At 42.4% G+C, this 19,534-nt stretch overlaps 1 pseudogene; it reads left to right on the top strand.

The window, feature by feature from the left end:
• The first annotated feature begins 14,157 nt into the window (after positions 1-14,157).
• Positions 14,158-19,534, top strand: part of LOC148826656 (scavenger receptor cysteine-rich type 1 protein M130-like) — a 28,521-nt pseudogene continuing 23,144 nt past the window's right edge.

The following is a 19,534-nucleotide window of genomic DNA, read 5'->3' as shown; positions in this document are numbered from 1 at the left end:
CCACCTACTATACGATGTTTATGGAGGCATACATGTTTCCATGGGATATTTACTCTTGCTCCCAAACCAATATGCTGCAGTGATATATGATAATGGTACTGTCACTGCTTGTGAGCCATGTGTTTCAGCTATCAGCCTACTATCAACCAACGCTAGTAATATTACTGTTGTAGTAGAGGAGCAAGAGAGGTGGTGACCCTTAAGTTCAGAATTGTGGATTCAAGGGTCATCTGTGTCCTTTCTGATCCCTCTAATCTTTTAGTAGGACAGTGCAAGCAAGACGTGATAGCGTACAGTGACAACCCAATGTCTTATGTGCTTTGTGTAATTCAGCTTTCTTACCACTTTGGGGCTCGATTCAGATATCGTTGTTAAAGCAAGGGGCGGGCAAAGGCTTTCCTAAATCAAGGTTGGTCTGCTCACAAGTAAATATAATCACTTGAGTGTTTGCTGTTTGAAGACCGCACTTTGTCAAAATACTACTGTTTCTTAATTTCACATAATGGTATTTAGATGGGGCAAAGTAGTGTAGGCCTTGTGCAACTTTGATTAGCGTTTGTTATTCGGTTTTGAGGTTTGAGGAGCATAAAGCAAATCAAGCTGGTGAATAGAAAATGAAACAGGAATCACTTCTTGGGCTAAGAAATCTAAGAAGCATGGAAACCCGTGGATTTTAACAGTACAGAACACTCACAAATCGCAGTGTTGCTGCTTTTATATTTCGGTCTTTGACTTTTGAATGCATACCTTACCGGAAATCTTTCTTCACTTACAGACAGCTCAAAAAGTTCTTAAGGCAGAAATCGGAGCCCATCTAAAAGTTCCTTTCTGCTAATCACATTTAAGTATTGACGAAGCATTTTCCTGCCCATCATGTTCTTGAAAAGCGGTTTCTCTGTTTTCCTCCTATTGTCATTGTCAGCACAATAAGACAGGAATAATGCACAAAAAATAAAAAAAAGTAGCTGTCAGAAGTGGGATTTAATCCCATGTTTCCATTCGGAGACCAGAACACCCAACCAAGATGAAAGACATCAGTTCTCAAGTCTGACACCTTAGACCACTCAGCCAACCAATGACAAAAGCTGTGCTGAATTCACCAGTAGTTCACTAAACTGAGTTTCTTCCTTGAACAGATTTGCTTGTCTACAGAGTAAATTGCAAAGTCCAGGTGTGCAAAGCTCATGGAGACTTATTCACAAACTCTACTGCTGTAATAAATGCAAAAGGATCTTCCACAAAGTATTAGCTGGGGGGGGGTTCACACTTACGCAACCAGGGTGTTGTAGGTTTATTAGTTTCAATTATTTTTCCAAAATTTTTCTCTTGAATTTTGTTGGTTGCAAGGTCACATTAAGGATGGAAAGACATCTGACATGATTTATCTTGATTTCTGGGTTAACATCACAAAAACCTGCAATTTCAATAAAGGTGTGTAGACTTTTTATATCCACTGTACAGTCACTTCCTTTGTTAAGCGCCATGGGGCAACCTAGTTATTGTGAAAGGCGCTATATAAAAATAAATTTAATTTAATTTAATTAATCCAGAGCATCAAGGCACTTTACAAAACATGCATAGAAAAGTAGAGTATAAATGTGTAAAACCGTAGTTTCTGAAGTAACTGCTTGGATAATCCAACTGCCACTGTTGTTACTGCTTCTGTTGCTAATACTACTACTGTTACTACTACTACTACCACCATGACTTCAGATTCTTATACTAATTCTGATACTAATACTCCTGCTACTACTACTGCTGTCATTACTAGTAATAGTGATAAAAACAGGGCACTCACAGATCTGTGGATGTGGGTCTGGACTCTAGAAAGTGATTCCATTCACAAATAGCTCTGGACCTCAACACCTGTTGATGGGTCACTTCTGTAAGACACACCAGTGGAGCCCAAGCCCACCTAAACACACACTCACACACACTGACAGATATACACCCACACACTCACACACATTATCACACACTGACAGACACACATCCAAACAATCACACACAGACACTACACAGACTCACAGACACACACATAGACACAACGAATACTTATAGACACACATCCACACACTCACAAACACAAATTCACACAGTGACAGACACCACACACTCCTCACAAACACCACACACTCACAAACACATACGCTCATAACTACAAATACACTATAAATAACACTAATACAAATAACAATTATATCACAACAGTAACACTATCACTAAGACTTACACTATCATCATCACTAACACTGACACAAAATACTACTACACTTATAATACTAATAATAACAGTAATGCTATCACTAAAACTAACATGACTACTAGTGTAAATAATCTAACCTTATCTCTATAATTATCACTAATGTTAACAGGAATACTAGCATTAAAACAATCAGTAGCACTATAATCATTAATACTCACATGAACACTAACATTTATGTTAAAACTACCGATTGTACTCACACTAATATTAACAGACTGGTCAACTGGGCACTATTGTAGACAAGACAATCGGTCTGCTGCTGATGATAATCATATTACACTTATAAGAGTAGCAATACTGCTGTTCATTAAATCAGTAAAAATAATAATAAGAGATAAACACATATTGCTTATTTTTCAGTAAAACACTTCTGTCTCTAAGAGGCTGTGAGGAAGGAGAAAAGGGGGAGATGTGACCTGAGTCCAGGCTGTTCTGTCTGATATTATTCATGTAGCAGCACTGATTGTCTCAATGTTCTCTGGTTCTGAATAGTCGGGAAAAAGAGAAGGATGGAGATGAGCTTCTGTCTGTTCAGGAGGGAGGAGTTTGGGTAAAGTACTGAGGGACCCAGAGCTCTGTGTGTGAGTCTGAGCTGTGAATCTGACTGAGAGGAGATACTTTTTTTTATTCTGCCTCTGAGAAGTCTTTTCCTTTGCCAAGCAATGTTCCATCCCCTTCAGATACTCTGCACAGACTGTCAGAGTGATAGGAGAGGAGAGAGAGAGATGGACAGATAAGAGCACACACTGCGAGAGAGACAGAAAGGGGGAGAGAGAGGAGAAAGAGCAGGAAGACAGTGCAGGTGTTCAACCACACTGTGAGCACAGGAGACAGGAGGCTTTTCTCAGCTGCTGAGGAGCTCAGTGCTCATGGCCACTCAGGCTTAGAGGCTCTGGCAGCAGTCAGGTCTGAGAGCTTCTCCTCATTCTGACACTGGAGCTCTGAGAGTCAGCCTCCATTCAGACAGGAACAGCCCCTCCTGTTCAGCCCTGAGAGACACACTGAGAGAGCTGTGTGGGGAGAGGACCTGTCACCCTGTAGAGCTCTGAACACTGGACTCTCCTGTGTCTCCCTGTGCAGCACTGGAGCTCTGAATATTGGGCTCCCTGTGTGTCTCCCTGTACAGCTCAGCTCTCAGCTGCCTCATCACACTGACACCCACAGCCTCACAGTTCAGCCTGGCTTCCTGTGCTGGAAGAGCTCGGAGGAGCAAAAACCACAGACTCACTGCAGAGTCTGACCTGTGGGTCCAATAAAGCTCTGCCTTAAATCACCACTGTATTAACAAGGACTGAACTTTTTTTTTCATTATTTTGTTGCTTTTTCAAATTTGAAACTGACTCCTGCTCTGTGGCTCCTGCTGTTGCAGCTATTATGGTGAATCTGTAACACAAGAACTCTGCTATATTGAACAGGAAAGTTTAAATACAGCATAACTGCTAATACTACTACTGCTACCACAACTGCTGCTGCCACCGATACTACTGCTACTACTAATATTTTACTGCTGCTCCTACTGCTGCTCCTTATACCTATAATAATAAGGAAGAGGATGTGAGCTGTGCCCTCACACTGTTCAGACTGGAGGTGTATCAGTGTATCAGTATCACTTCAGCTCCAATGTGCTGTTAGAGAGTCTCAGTCATGCAGTCGGCTCCACACAGAGAGACACTGGGGCCACAGCTGGAGGGGTTGGAACATCTGTGTGGACTGGAGCTGCGCAGAGACAGACTCAGGGTCTGAGGGACTCAACTGGAAGAGCTGCTATCCACCAGGCTCAGTACAGAGGGGACAATCAGTGCTGAGCTTTTCTTTCTTTTTCATTTAAATTATTGATCACAGTCACAGGACAGCCAGTTCTTATTCAGTCCACCTTGTCTCTGTATTCCGGTGCTGACCTGAATGACCTCACTGCCACCTTGAGCACAGGCTCTCCTCACACTGCCCTTGACCATGACCATTTTTTTTAAATATTCTTAAGATTTCTAAACATTATATAATAATAATGTTATAGATGGATAGAGCAGAAGCTGACCATTATCACCCTCTATTGATAATTTGTGAAAACATGGAGTGTATAAAATCTTTAAAAAGTTATTTAACTTACTCGTTACTGTAATAATAAACTTTATATATAAGTGATAATTTGAGTGATATGCTGTGACATGTGAAAAAGTCTTCATTTACTCAAAAACAAAAAAAGTGTGAGCAATAAAAAATGTTTCTAGAATAATATCATATTATACAGGATGATTCAGAAATACCCTGGGTTGTTTATTGTTTTATTGTGTTCAATTCTGATTCCTCTGTATTGTCTTATTACAGACTGGTGCATTAATAGAGATACATGTGTTTTTAAATAGTGAATTATTATTGAGACTGATATTAAATTATTACAGACTGATGTATTAATAGATATACAGTAAATGTGTTATTACCATCTAAAGTGTTTATGCTAGAGAATTAAGACTGGAGTTTTAATGCTGCCATTATATCTTTGGTGTATTCAGACAGTCCAGGTTTCTGTCGTTAGGCTGTGTGATATTCAGCTGCTGTGAAAACAAGTAGTTCCTCTAGGTGTTATAAGAATATGTGTTCCAATATGATAGGAAGTTATGAATGTGAATTCTTCATTTTAAAGACGTACAATTACATTTTGAAAATGTAAAACATTTTCAGTCATAGGACAATTAGCTCTTGTATTTTTATAGTGTGAAAATAAAATGTGTATACTGTATGTATAACCTGGTTCATAAAGACCAGGTTTGCTTGTTTTCACATTGAAAAGCACAGGCTGATAAAAGTTACATTCATTATTGGTTTATAAGCTATAAAATGAAAAATATTAACAAAATTGTGGAAATTCTTAGTATTGTAGGTGTATTATTATTAACTGGGGTCTCATCAGAAACTGAGGTGTAACATTAATAATTTAACAACTACAAGACATTGTGGCATTACAGGAAGAATTGAAAAATGGTAGTTGTGTTTTGTGTTTATACAGGATTTGTCTATTATTTAACAGCTAAATAATTTAATTTGTGTTTTTAGGTTAGTTATCTAATGACGGGGTTTTTTTGTGAATTGTGAAGTTTTAATAAGAATGCTTTATTGTTTTTGACTACATTCGAAATCTGAAATTATTATCAAATGCAATTATATAAGTATGAGTAATACAAATTAAATATTGAATTACATGTTATCATACAAATGCAATATTTAAAAATTAATTCATAATCACAGGACTCAAGTTTAGATTTTTGAGCAGTTGGTCAGGACAACATCACAATAAATGTATCTGTGCCTATATGTTAAACCTGTCTGGTATATTTGAAAAATGTTGTTCTTTAATATAATTTAATCTGATGATCATGTGTTAAGTTTAGATGTTGGCAGGTAAAGACTAGAAAATCATTGTCAACAATTCACATACAGACAATGGGAATATACACCTCACACACATTTCAGTACAACATGTGAAGTACCTGTCAGCCTCTGACCACTGTTGTGACCACAGGTCCCACTAACACAGAAACACTGGTCCCAGGACTTGGAATCCACAGAGTTAGTACAGTGTCCAGTACAGTGACCACAGTCTCCTGGAACCCAGGACCAGCCATCTGAGGGTCTCCAGTCATTACAGCCACTGCCCACTGTAGTGACCAGAGCATGCAGAAGTGCTTTTCTGTTTAATTTAAAACTCAGCTTTATGGATATTCCTTAAAATTATAATTGATTTTATTCTGGTGCTATAAATAAGGAAAAATAATAAACATTTTGCAGTATTAACAAGAATTTCACCTCTACAATGAATCATAATATAAATTCAGCTTATATGTTTTTTAAACTATTTTCTATTAATGTTGTATTAATAGTTTTATATGCAGTTATACACTATTACACACAACACAGACTAAGGATAATGTTTTTTAAGTACTAACATATAATTATTATAACTATTAATATTGTAGATATTTAGCAACCTTATCAAAAATGTTGTACAACTTGACAATCCCTTATCTATTACCGTAATAATAAAATACAAAATTTGGTTGTAATTTGGGTCATGTGCTAGGACTTGTGGAAATGTTCCCATTTGCAAACAAAAAGGAATACAAATGTTTTAACAATAATACAACGTCTTCAAAATATTTACCAGGGGTTGTTTATTTCATTGTGCTCAATTCTGCCCTCTCTAACAGGTATAATAACAGACTAGTGTATTAACAGAGATCAGTGTGTTTTTAAACACTATTGTATTGATTGGACTGATATTTTATGTTACACACTGATGAATTAATATGTTTTATTAAGGTAATTAACTGATGTGTTATTAAACACTGGAGTATTTTTAGACTAATATTTTAACTGAGATAAGTGTGTTATTAAATACTAGAGTCTTATTGAGACTCCAGTATTATTACTATTGACACATTTTGTATTTACTGTATTATTAAAGTAACATTAATAATAATAACATTATAACATTATGGAAATGTTATTAAAAAATAGAGTATTTTGAGAGAAGGTGACAATTTTAGTGCAAAGAACTATTACAGACAGGTGATCAGAGATAAAAGTATATTTAAGGCACGTTTCCGATTAACAAATAATATTAGTAACTATTGCAGGTGAATGTGCTAATACAAATAAGAGTACTGAAGGTAAATGTATTAAAATATTTTTGATCCATGGTTATTTTTGAGAATGATTACAGTAGTTTTAGATACTATGGTAATTATATCTAACATTGTAGCATGATTGAGGACAAGACATATAGTTGTGTTTATTTGTTATAACAGTCACATTCAGGTGGTAGGTATTTGTAATGCAGTGTGTTGTAGTTTTCTGACCTGAATCCATACTGGGTGCTTTTAGACAACAGTGTCCAGTTTCAGTAACAACACAGGAGTCCTGAGGCAAATCTTGTAGTTTTTTCAACTTTAAACAAAAGTTTGGGATCTGTTCAGACTGGAGTTTTATTTGAGAAATGGATCTATTATGTTGGAAGAAATATGTATTTGACCTGGAAGTCCTTCATTTTGAAGAGATAAAGGTTTAATTCTTGTTCCATGTTTATTCTGCATTTGACTGATATTTCACAGCTAAATGAATTGTTGTTTGTAAGTCTTAGATAACTAATGATAGGGATCATTTTTCTAACATTATGGAATTAAAAAAAAAGATTAATAAAAACAACCTGTGCACTGTGATTCTAGAATATATTATTAAGTGCAACTATAATTCAATCTGTGAATTATGTACTACGATCTTGAGAGGTAAAAGCTAAAACACATTGTTCACATATTTATCATGTAAGCATAGCAAAAAAATATATGAATAAAAAGTAGTACTTAAATGAATTGTAGCATATAGTGTGTAATGGAAAAAAATATTTCACACTCCAAACTGAAGGTGATTGAAAATCAAAAAGAACAAATCTAGTTACTGTAAATGTGCCCTGGACAGTAAGTATACACACTTCACGTACAGTCTGGGCTGGGACTGACTCGCATCAACAGCAACATTCCCTCGAGCGCTCACCCTGTCATTCAGACTGGGTCAGGACGTCTTTCAATTAAACCTTCAGTCTTTCATTCAGGCTCCCAGTCACACTAATCACCTCTTTATTTGAAACTGTTCAGAACACCGAATCTCCATCATTAGAGCTAAACCTTGTGAACCTAGCGATCGCATTCCTCTCATAGTCAAGTTTATCACTCGGTTATTTTAATTTCTCACTACTCCTGCTCTTCGATCCTGAAATATTTTCTCTGTTTTAATTCTTTCCTTTTCCTCGCTGACTCTCCAGCCTTTCTTTTCTTTATTTCAGCTGGGAGACGGGTGTCCCTCTTTATTTTTTCTTTCTGCTCACCTTTTTCATTCAGACCAGCAGCCAGCATAATAATTCGATCTGTTACTCCCTGATCATACAAACTCTGAAAGAGCTCAAAGTCCTGCGCCTGGATTTCAATTATATCTCCTGCTGCAGATTTTCCATCTTTCTGCAGCATTACACTTCACATATTTCAGCTTGTGAAGCACCCATCTATTAAGAAAATATTTTTATTGATTCTGTTCTGGATTTTATAACTTATTTTCAAAGTAGAATGTTGAAAAGACTTATTAGTGTTAAAATCTCTTAATTGATACAGACATGCAGTCAGTGTGCACTGTTAAGTACATGTGGGGTCTGAGACCCAGATACACCAAACCTGGTTTCAGTGATTCAGCCTTCTGACAAACACAGGAACACGATCATTACAGCTACTGTCCACTGTACTGACCACAGCTTCCAGAAACACAGGAACACAGTCATTACAGGTGGGTAGCTGCGTCAGCATGCGTAGGCTGCAAAGGAACAAGTAATAGGTTTATTCCATGCTGAAAAAAAGAAGAAAGAGAACACAACGTTTCGGCCGTGGAGCCTTCTTCAGGTGTGCATTACAGTCATTACAGCCACTGACCACTATACTGACCACAGCTTCTAGAAACACAGGAACACAGTCATTACAGCCACTGACCACTATACTGACCACAGCTCCCAGAAACACAGGAACACAGTCATTACAGCCACTGACCACTATACTGACCACAGCTTCCAGAAACACAGGAACACAGTCATTACAGCTACGGTCCACTGTACTGACCACAGCTTCCAGAAACACAGGAACACAGTCATTACAGCCACTGACCACTGTACTGACCACAGCTTCTAGAAACACAGGAACACAGTCATTACAGCCACTGACCACTATACTGCCCACAGCTCCCAGAAACACAGGAACACAGTCATTACAGCTACGGTCCACTGTACTGACCACAGCTTCCAGAAACACAGGAACACAGTCATTACAGCCACTGACCACTATACTGACCACAGCTTCTAGAAACACAGGAACACAGTCATTACAGCCACTGACCACTATACTGCCCACAGCTTCCAGAAACACAGGAACACAGTCATTACAGCCACTGTCCACTGTACTGACCACAGCTTCTGCAAACACAGGAACACCGTCATTACAGCCACTGTCCACTGTACTGACCACAGCTCCCAGAAACACAGGAACACAGTCATTACAGCCACTGTCCACTATACTGCCCACAGCTTCCAGAAACACAGGAGCACAGTCATTACAGCCACTGTCCACTGTACTGACCACAGCTTCTACAAACACAGGAACACCGTCATTACAGCCACTGTCCACTGTACTGACCACAGCTCCCAGAAACACAGGAACACAGTCATTATAGCCACTATTCACTGTACTGACCACAGCTCCCAGAAACACAGGAACACAGTCATTACAGCCACTGTCCACTATACTGCCCACAGCTTCCAGAAACACAGGAACACAGTCATTACAGCCACTGTCCACTATACTGCCCACAGCTTCTAGAAACACAGGAGCACAGTCATTACAGTCACTGTCCACTGTACTGACCACAGCTCCCAGAAACACAGGAGCACAGTCATTACAGTCACTGTCCACTGTACTGACCACAGCTCCCAGAAACACAGGAGCACAGTCATTACAGCCACTGTCCACTGTACTGCCCACAGCTTCCAGAAACACAGGAACACAGTCATTACAGCCACTGTCCACTATACTGCCCACAGCTTCTAGAAACACAGGAGCACAGTCATTACAGTCACTGTCCACTGTACTGACCACAGCTCCCAGAAACACAGGAGCACAGTCATTACAGTCACTGTCCACTGTACTGACCACAGCTCCCAGAAACACAGGAGCACAGTCATTACAGCCACTGTCCACTGTACTGCCCACAGCTTCTAGAAACACAGGAACACAGTCATTACAGCCACTGTTCACTGTACTGACCACAGCTCCCAGAAACACAGGAACACAGTCATTACAGCCACTGACCACTATACTGCCCACAGCTTCCAGAAACACAGGAACACAGTCATTACAGCCACTGTTCACTGTACTGACCACAGCTTCTACAAACACAGGAACACCGTCATTACAGCCACTGTTCACTGTACTGACCACAGCTCCCAGAAACACAGGAACACAGTCATTACAGCCACTGACCACTATACTGCCCACAGCTCCCAGAAACACAGGAACACAGTCTTTACAGCCACTGTCCTCTGTACTGACCACAGTGGAACAGCCCTCTACAGTCACACAGTGATATGGACAGAGAGATATATTACAGGATCTGGACACAGGTGTGTGGAGGGAGAGGTGAGATGGGTGCTGGTGGACTTCCTGTCACTCCACTGTCTCTTGTTCCCCATGGGAGAGACTAGCAATCCAATCAAACAGGTAAAACAAAATAAAAAAAGCTGGTGTGTTTCTAAAATGTCTTAAAATAAAATATCCAGTAGACATGACGATAAGTTTTGTTCCTCTCTCTTTACAGGCAGTGTTGATGTGAGGCTGGTGAATGGTGCCAGTCCCTGTGAAGGGACACTGGAGATCCAGTATAAAGGAGAGTGGGGGACAGTTTATCACAGTGGCTGGGATCTCAATGATGCTACAGTGGTGTGCAGACAGCTGGGCTGTGGATCTGCTGTTTCAGCACCAAAGAGCTCTCACTTCGGACCAGGGTCTGGATCAGTCCTGCTGGGTGGGGTCAAGTGCAGTGGGTCAGAGTCTGCACTGAGGGACTGTGAAAAACAAGAAATGAAACAGTATAGCGTTCCTCATGACTATGATGCTGGAGTGAGGTGTTCAGGTAAGAGACACAGATTGTCTCCAGACTCCAGCACTGAGGACAATGAAAACTCCTCCACTGATCTAGAGTCCATCATCATGATCCATTTAATTAAAATTAAATGAATTCAAATCTAGTATTGATAATATGATGATAATAATAATTCAAAGCAATATGTTATAAACATAATATATTTAATTTGATTAGTGTGTCTTGTTTCTGTGTTTCCTCTGTGTTTATGCAGTCTCACTGAGCCTGTAGCTCATCCTCTCTATCCAGGCACTTCAGTGTTGTTCAGTTTAAACAGGCAGGCTGTGCTCAGTGAGTCTGTATCTACTTCACTGCGCCTTTACTGTTTTAGCACTGGTGAAGTGACAATCTACTGTGGTTCCACTGTGCTGTTGGGTGAAATGCCTTTTCATTTCCAGGTGTGTTTGTTGGTGTCATTGTCAGTGGATCTGGTCAGTCTCAGGTGTGTTTTAATGGTATGTTTGTGTCAGTGTCAGTGGATCCGGTCAGTCTCAGGTGTGTTTAAATGGTATTTTGATGTCAGTGTCAGTGGATCTGGTCAGTTTCAGGTGTGTTTTAATGGTATGTTGGTGTCAGTGTCAGTGGATCTGGTCAGTCTCAGGTGTGTTTTAATGGTATGTTGGTGCCAGTGTCAGTGGATCTGGTCAGTCTCAGGTGTGTTTTAATGGTATGTTGGTGTCAGTGTCAGTGGATCTGGTCAGTCTCAAGTGTGTTTTAATGGTATTTTGGTGTCAGTGTCAGTGGATCTGGTCAGTCTCAAGTGTGTTTTAATGGTATGTTGGTGTCAGTGTCAGTGGATCTGGTCAGTCTCAGGTGTGTTTTAATGGTATGTTGGTGTCAGTGTCAGTGGATCTGGTCAGTCTCAGGTGTGTTTAAATGGTATGTTGGTGTCAGTGTCAGTGGATCTGGTCAGTCTCAGGTGTGTTTAAATGGTATGTTGGTGTCAGTGTCAGTGGATCTGGTCAGTCTCAAGTGTGTTTTAATGGTATGTTGGTGTCAGTGTCAGTGGATCTGGTCAGTCTCAGGTGTCTTTTAATGGTATGTTGGTGCCAGTGTCAGTGGATCTGGTCAGTCTCAGGTGTGTTTTAATGGTATGTTGGTGCCAGTGTCAGTGGATCTGGTCAGTCTCAGGTGTGTTTTAATGGTATGTTGGTGTCAGTGTCAGTGGATCTGGTCAGTCTCAAGTGTGTTTTAATGGTATGTTGGTGCCAGTGTCAGTGGATCTGGTCAGTCTCAGGTGTGATTAAATGGTATGTTGGTGTCAGTGTCAGTGGATCTGGTCAGTTTCAGGTGTGATTAAATGGTATGTTGGTGTCAGTGTCAGTGGATCTGGTCAGTCTCAGGTGTGTTTTAATGGTATTTTGGTGTCAGTGTCAGTGGATCTGGTCAGTCTCAGGTGTGTTTAAATGGTATGTTGGTGTCAGTGTCAGTGGTTCTGGTCAGTCTCAGGTGTGTTTAAATGGTATGTTGGTGTCAGTGTCAGTGGATCTGGTCAGTCTCAAGTGTGTTTTAATGGTATGTTGGTGTCCGTGTCAGTGGATCTGGTCAGTCTCAGGTGTCTTATAATGGTATGTTGGTGCCAGTGTCAGTGGATCTGGTCAGTCTCAAGTGTGTTTTAATGGTATTTTGGTGTCAGTGTCAGTGGATCTGGTCAGTCTCAGGTGTGTTTAAATGGTATGTTGGTGTCAGTGTCAGTGGATCTGGTCAGTCTCAAGTGTGTTTTAATGGTATTTTGGTGTCAGTGTCAGTGGATCTGGTCAGTCTCAGGTGTGTTTAAATGGTATGTTGGTGTCAGTGTCAGTGGATCTGGTCAGTTTCAGGTGTATTTAAATGGTATTTTGGTGTCAGTGTCAGTGGATCTGGTCAGTCTCAAGTGTGTTTTAATGGTATGTTGGTGCCAGTGTCAGTGGATCTGGTCAGTCTCAGGTGTGATTAAATGGTATGTTGGTGTCAGTGTCAGTGGATCTGGTCAGTTTCAGGTGTGATTAAATTGTATGTTGGTGTCAGTGTCAGTGGATCTGGTCAGTCTCAGGTGTGTTTTAATGGTATTTTGGTGTCAGTGTCAGTGGATCTGGTCAGTCTCAGGTGTGTTTAAATGGTATGTTGGTGTCAGTGTCAGTGGATCTTGTCAGTTTCAGGTGTATTTAAATGGTATTTTGGTGTCAGTGTCAGTGGATCTGGTCAGTCTCAAGTGTGTTTTAATGGTATGTTGGTGCCAGTGTCAGTGGATCTGGTCAGTCTCAGGTGTGATTAAATGGTATGTTGGTGTCAGTGTCAGTGGATCTGGTCAGTTTCAGGTGTATTTAAATGGTATTTTGGTGTCAGTGTCAGTGGATCTGGTCAGTCTCAGGTGTGTTTTAATGGTATGTTGGTGCCAGTGTCAGTGGATCTGGTCAGTCTCAGGTGTGATTAAATGGTATGTTGGTGTCAGTGTCAGTGGATCTGGTCAGTCTCAGGTGTGTTTTAATGGTATTTTGGTGTCAGTGTCAGTGGATCTGGTCAGTCTCAGGTGTGTTTAAATGGTATGTTGGTGTCAGTGTCAGTGGATCTGGTCAGTTTCAGGTGTATTTAAATGGTATGTTGGTGTCAGTGTCAGTGGATCTGGACAGTCTCAGGTGTCTTATAATGGTCTTGTGGGGCTCAGTGCTGTAGTGGAGTTCAGCTGCACTACCAGCTGTCCAAAGGGCTGATCCTTGGTGGTGGAGTGACTGTCGGTCTGATTCTGATGAGCCCAGAATTTAAAAATTCAAGAAAACAATGCAGCTTTGGATATAAATAGAGAAGAAACAGTTCTGTTGGCTCATTTATGTAAATTAATGATTTCAGGTTTGATATTTCAGACTAGACCACTAACATCTAAACTGCTCTGCCATATTTTGACTTCTTTAAGGCACTGATGGTCATGTATTTTCTTGTGATGCACTGTAGCCTGTTACGATCCCTGCCTCCCGGCAACGGAGGAGGCAGAAGAAGGCGTAGCCTTACTTCATCAGTCTACCTATCAGTTTACTTATTCACCACCACACCCCCGTCTCATCCTGTACTTAAACACCTGTCTTTTCCTACCTCCTGGCTCAGTATTGGTTTTCCGTTCGAGCTTCCTAGTTGCGCTACTCCTTCTTCTGCTTTGTGTCTTTCTTGGTTTTCGGATTACGGTTTTTCCCCCTTTGATGACGGTTTTTCGGATCACGGCTTGGCTTCGGTACTCACGCTCTGTTTTGAATCTCTGGCTTCCCCTGGACTCCCGGATTGCTCTATTGTCTACCATTTCGGATCACGGTTTGGCTTCGCTAACTCGTTCCCTGTTTGGATCTCTGGCTTCCCCTGGACTCTCGGTTCGTTTCTTCGACTACGGCTTTCTTCAGATCACGGCTAGGCTTTATCAGCTCCTGCAAGTGGGTTCATTCACTGGTTTCGGTTTCTCTTACTGAATCCCTAACATAGCCAGGAGCTGACTGCTAGACCCAGCTGTGTGTACGTGGAGCTGAACTCCATGAGAGTGTGTCATTCTCTGAGATCTGTTTTCATGTGGAGAAGCACAACCCTGGATGTGTCCAGAGCGTCTGTCAGTGCCCAGGTCAGACAGTCCTGCTCCAGCAGTGCCAGGCTGTGACAGTCCTGGTCTTGTCCAGACTGTCTGTCAGTGCCCAGGTCAGATAGTCCTGCTCCAGCAGTGCCAGGCTGTGACGGTCCTGGTCTTGTCCAGAGTGTGTGTCAGTGCCCAGGTCAGACAGTCCTGCTCCAGCAGTGCCAGGCTGTGAAAGTCCTGGTCTTGTCCAGAGTGTGTGTCAGTGCCCAGGTCAGACAGTCCTGCTCCAGCAGTGCCAGTCTGTGACAGTCCTGGTCTTGTCCAGAGCGTCTGTCAGTGCCCAGGTCAGACAGTCCTGCTCCAGCAGTGCCAGGCTGTGACAGTCCTGGTCTTGTCCAGACTGTCTGTCAGTGCCCAGGTCAGACAGTCCTGCTCCAGCAGTGCCAGGCTGTGACAGTCCTGGTCTTGTCCAGAGTGTGTGTCAGTGCCCAGGTCAGACAGTCCTGCTCCAGCAGTGCCAGGCTGTGAAAGTCCTAGTCTTGTCCAGAGTGTGTGTCAGTGCCCAGGTCAGACAGTCCTGCTCCAGCAGTGCCAGTCTGTGACAGTCCTGTTCTTGTCCAGACTGTCTGTCAGTGCCCAGGTCAGACAGTCCTGTTCCAGCAGTGCCAGGCTGTGACAGTCCTGGTCTTGTCCAGAGTGACTGTCAGTGCCCAGGTCAGACAGTCCTGCTCCAGCAGTGCTAGGCTGTGACAGTCCTGGTCTTGTCCAGAGTGTGTGTCAGCGCCCAGGTCAGATAGTCCTGCTCCAGCAGTGCCAGGCTGTGACAGTCCTGGTCTTGTCCAGAGTGTGTGTCAGCGCCCAGGTCAGATAGTCCTGCTCCAGCAGTGCCAGGCTGTGACAGTCCTGGTCTTGTCCAGACTGTCTGTCAGTGCCCAGGTCAGACAGTCCTGCTCCAGCAGTGCCAGGCTGTGACAGTCCTGGTCTTGTCCAGAGTGTCTGTCAGTGCCCAGGTCTGACAGTCCTGCTCCAGCAGTGCCAGGCTGTGACAGTCCTGGTCTTGTCCAGACTGTCTGTCAGTGCCCAGGTCAGACAGTCCTGCTCCAGCAGTGCCAGGCTGTGACAGTCCTGGTCTTGTCCAGACTGTCTGTCAGTGCCCAGGTCAGACAGTCCTGCTCCAGCAGTGCCAGGCTGTGACAGTCCTGGTCTTGTCCAGAGTGTCTGTCAGTGCCCAGGTCAGACAGTCCTGCTCCAGCAGTGCCAGGCTGTGACAGTCCTGGTCTTGTCCAGAGTGTGTGCCAGTGCCCAGGTCAGACAGTCCTGCTCCAGCAGTGCCAGGCTGTGACAGTCCTGGTCTTGTCCAGAGTGTGTGCCAGTGCCCAGGTCAGACAGTCCTGCCCCAGAAGTGCCAGGTTGTGACAGTCCTGTTCACAGTTTTTGTCAGGGGGCAGGTCAGGCAGTCCAGCTGCAACAGTAGCTGGACTGGGTGTGATAGGCTTGGTTTTCTATAACCTCTGCACCACTTTGGACGTGACGTCTAAAACAACTTTATTTTTTATATGTAAGTGTTCATTTCTGCTTTATATTGAAGGACATTGTTTAGTTCCCAGGTTTTCTCCAGGTTTATCAGGAAGCTTTGGGGTAGAATGTGTTCTTCATCTTGGTTCAGGGTCTCAAATATCTGCAGGTCAATTACTTGTGTTTCACAACCAGATTCCCACTTTGAAGCCCAGAGTTCTAGGATGTCAGCTCCTATGACACAGTGGGGTGTCCAGAGGTTCTGGTCATTTTAATTATTTTTCATTGATCTCTCAGTGTTTCTGTGACAGTGACTTGATCTGCAGTGAATGTGTGCTTGATAATTTACAGATTAATTTTTGGCTGAGCAATTTCCCAAAATTCCAAAACAGTGTATAGTTTTAGTATTTTTTTAGAATTCCTCACAATTTTGTTCAAATAATGAATACTCACTCTCTATTACTGCTCTCTCTTCCTATCTTTTCTTATATTCAAGCATATCGAGTGGTCAGGGACAGTGATCTCTGTTATTGTTCTGATATTCCAGCTCATTGAGGGGTCCGACTGGTCAGGGACTGTGATCTCTGTTATTGTTCTGATATTCCAGCTCATCAAAGGGTCAGACTGGTCAGGGGCAATAATCTCTGTTATTATTCTGATATTCCACCTCATTGAGTTGTCAGAAAGGTCAGGGACAGTGATCTCTGTTATTGTTCTGAAATTCCAGCTCATCGAGGGGTCAGAGTGGTTGGAGGCAGTGATCTCTGCTCTGGGAGACTGGAAGTGCAGCACGGAGAGACCTGGGGCTCAGTGTGTGACTCTGACTTTGACTGGCAGGATGCAGAAGTTGTCTGTCGAGAGCTGGACTGTGGGGTTCCCTCACAGGTGCTGAAGGGGGCTCATTTCGGGAAGGGGGAGGGACAGGTCTGGACAGAGGAGCTCCAGTGTCAGGGAAGTGAATCTCACCTGTCCTTCTGTCCAAAGTCCTCCACAAAGACACAGAGCTGCACCCATGAGAACGATGTGGGACTGTAGTGTTTTGGTAAGAGGAGGATAATTTATTTCATTTTGTCTTTAATGGAGCTCAAAACTGAAGTTTAAAAGAGAAACTGATGATTGCTACAATAACTGTGTTAGCACTGGGGATTGGTGTTTAACCATGAAGATTCACTACACTAATCTTCTTATTAACAGTAAATTAATTAAACTTTAAATTGTCACCTTTGCTGATGAATAAAGCATTCAAATTCAATTGGACTGAACAGTAACACGTTCAGGTACTTGTAGGACACTATTGGTTTGTGTAAGTGTGAAGAGTGTGTGTAAGTACTGCACAATTCCTAACTATAATCCCTGTCCTGTGTGCAGGATACACAGGGTTCAGGCTGGCGAACGGCTCGGACTCCTGCTCTGGCCGAGTGGAGCTGCAGTACAACAGTAAATGGGGGACAGTATGTGACCAGTACTGGGACCCGAGAGATGCCAGTGTTCTCTGCCAGCAGCTGGGCTGCGGGGAGGCTGTAGCAGTGCCAGGACAGGCCTGGTTTGGACAGGGCAGTGGACCAGTATGGGCTGATGTGTTTGAGTGCCTCTTCATGGGGCAGAGCAGGGTGCTTTCATGGACAGGACGCAGGAGTCATCTGCTCTGGTGAGAACCGACACACGTTTACATCTTGAATATTAAACATTGTAGTTATGATGAAGCAATGATTGGCAGACATGAGATAGTTTTGCATGCCTTCATTACGTGCAAAATGAGAGACAATCTTGACACACTTTAGATGTTTTATGTGCAATCACCTTGAGTCAGTCGGTTGTCTCCTAACTCATGAATTAACTTCTTACACTTATATAGCACTTTTCTGGACACTCATCTGAAAGTGCTTTACAGGTAGTGGTGACTCCCTTCCACTTCCACCAATGTGCAGCCCCACTTGGATGATGTGACGGCAGCTAGAGTACGCCAGTTCACTCACCATACAAAAGCTCTCAGTGGAGAGGAGAACAATTCATAGATGGGGATTATTCGGAGGCCATGATTGGCCAGGGAGGGAAATTTGGCCAGGACACCAGGGTGACACCTCTACTCTTTTCAAGAAACACCCTGGGATATTTAATGACCCCAGAGAGTCAGGACCTCAGTTTTATATCTCATCCGAACGACGGCGCCGTTTTACAGTATAGTGTCCCCATTGCTATACTGGCACATAAGAACCCATACAGGCCGAAGGGTGTGCATCCCCTGCTGGCACCTCTAACACCTCTTCCAGCAGCAAGCTTAGTTTTTCCCAGGAGGTCTCCCATCCAGGTACTGACCAGGCTCACACCTGCTAGCTGTAATGGGTTACCAGTTGTGAGTTGCAGGGCAATATATCTGCTGGTTGAAGGGAAATCCTTCAAATTATGAATTTGTATTTTTGAATTAAATGAAATTTGGAAGGGGTTATAAAAAAAATGTTTAAAACCATTCACACATGGTTGACTGGTCTTAATCGCTGACTTCACCCAGACTTTTCGTGAGTAAAATACATTGATTGGAGTAACTAGCTGTATCCATTTTCCTTCAGTTGACCTATGATGTTCAAGTGTGCAGGACTATCATTGAAAATTAGTCTGTGATGATGGGTAACACACAGTTTTCCATGAAGGTAGTTGTTACGACCCCAAGGGTCTAGGGGTAAAGGGGTGTAGCATTTAGGATAATTCTTTTGAAAGCAGGTGGGTTTGGTGAGGGACTAGGAAGCGTGATAACAAGGGTAAGGAACTAGAGTGTTGCCAAAGGAAAGAAAATAACAAACAAAATTGAGCTGGCTAGGACAGTGAGGGAAAGCTAATCTGACTACAAAAGAAAACCAGAAACACACGGTCTTCGGTGTCTTCAACACCCTAGCTAACCTGCACTGACTACACAAAACCATACAAGACAAATGGCACTCACCCGTACAAAACTAGTGTACTAATACAAAATCAACTAAGTGTGTAAAGTGTACCCAACAACCTAAACTAACCTTATATACAAAAGTTCACACAAAAACACAAGTGAACCAGGAATACAAATAAGGGAAAACAAGAGTAATCAACAGGAGAAGGTACAAAAGAACACAAAAGTTGAACATGTAACACTGGGGCAAGGTAATGACAAAACAAGGATGAACACACAAACAAACGAAAGTACAAAGAAACTAACGTAAACCCAACAAAACAACAAAGCAGAAGCTATACAAAAATACACACACACACAAGGCAAAACAAACCAACAAACGAAGCCGAAGCAATAACCAGAAGCGAAGCGAAGCGAAGCGATAACCAAAACCAAACGGGACCGAAGTCAAACGAAAGGCCTTTTCTTCCTGAAAGCCTCCATGTTATATAGTGAATAAAATGAGTTCTGATTGGCTGAGGGCTGATTGATGATGAAATCATATTGAAACAGTGGTGTGATGGTTGGCCAATGGGGAAGGGAGAACAATCAAGGGTCAGCAGTGTGGACATAACAGAAAAAT

This window comes from Atractosteus spatula, chromosome 10, assembly GCF_055471065.1.
Source record: "Atractosteus spatula isolate fAtrSpa1 chromosome 10, fAtrSpa1.hap1, whole genome shotgun sequence".
Taxonomy (NCBI): domain Eukaryota; kingdom Metazoa; phylum Chordata; class Actinopteri; order Semionotiformes; family Lepisosteidae; genus Atractosteus; species Atractosteus spatula.
The sequence above is the reverse complement of the archived record's forward strand: the minus strand, read 5'-3'. Positions and strand labels throughout refer to the sequence as shown.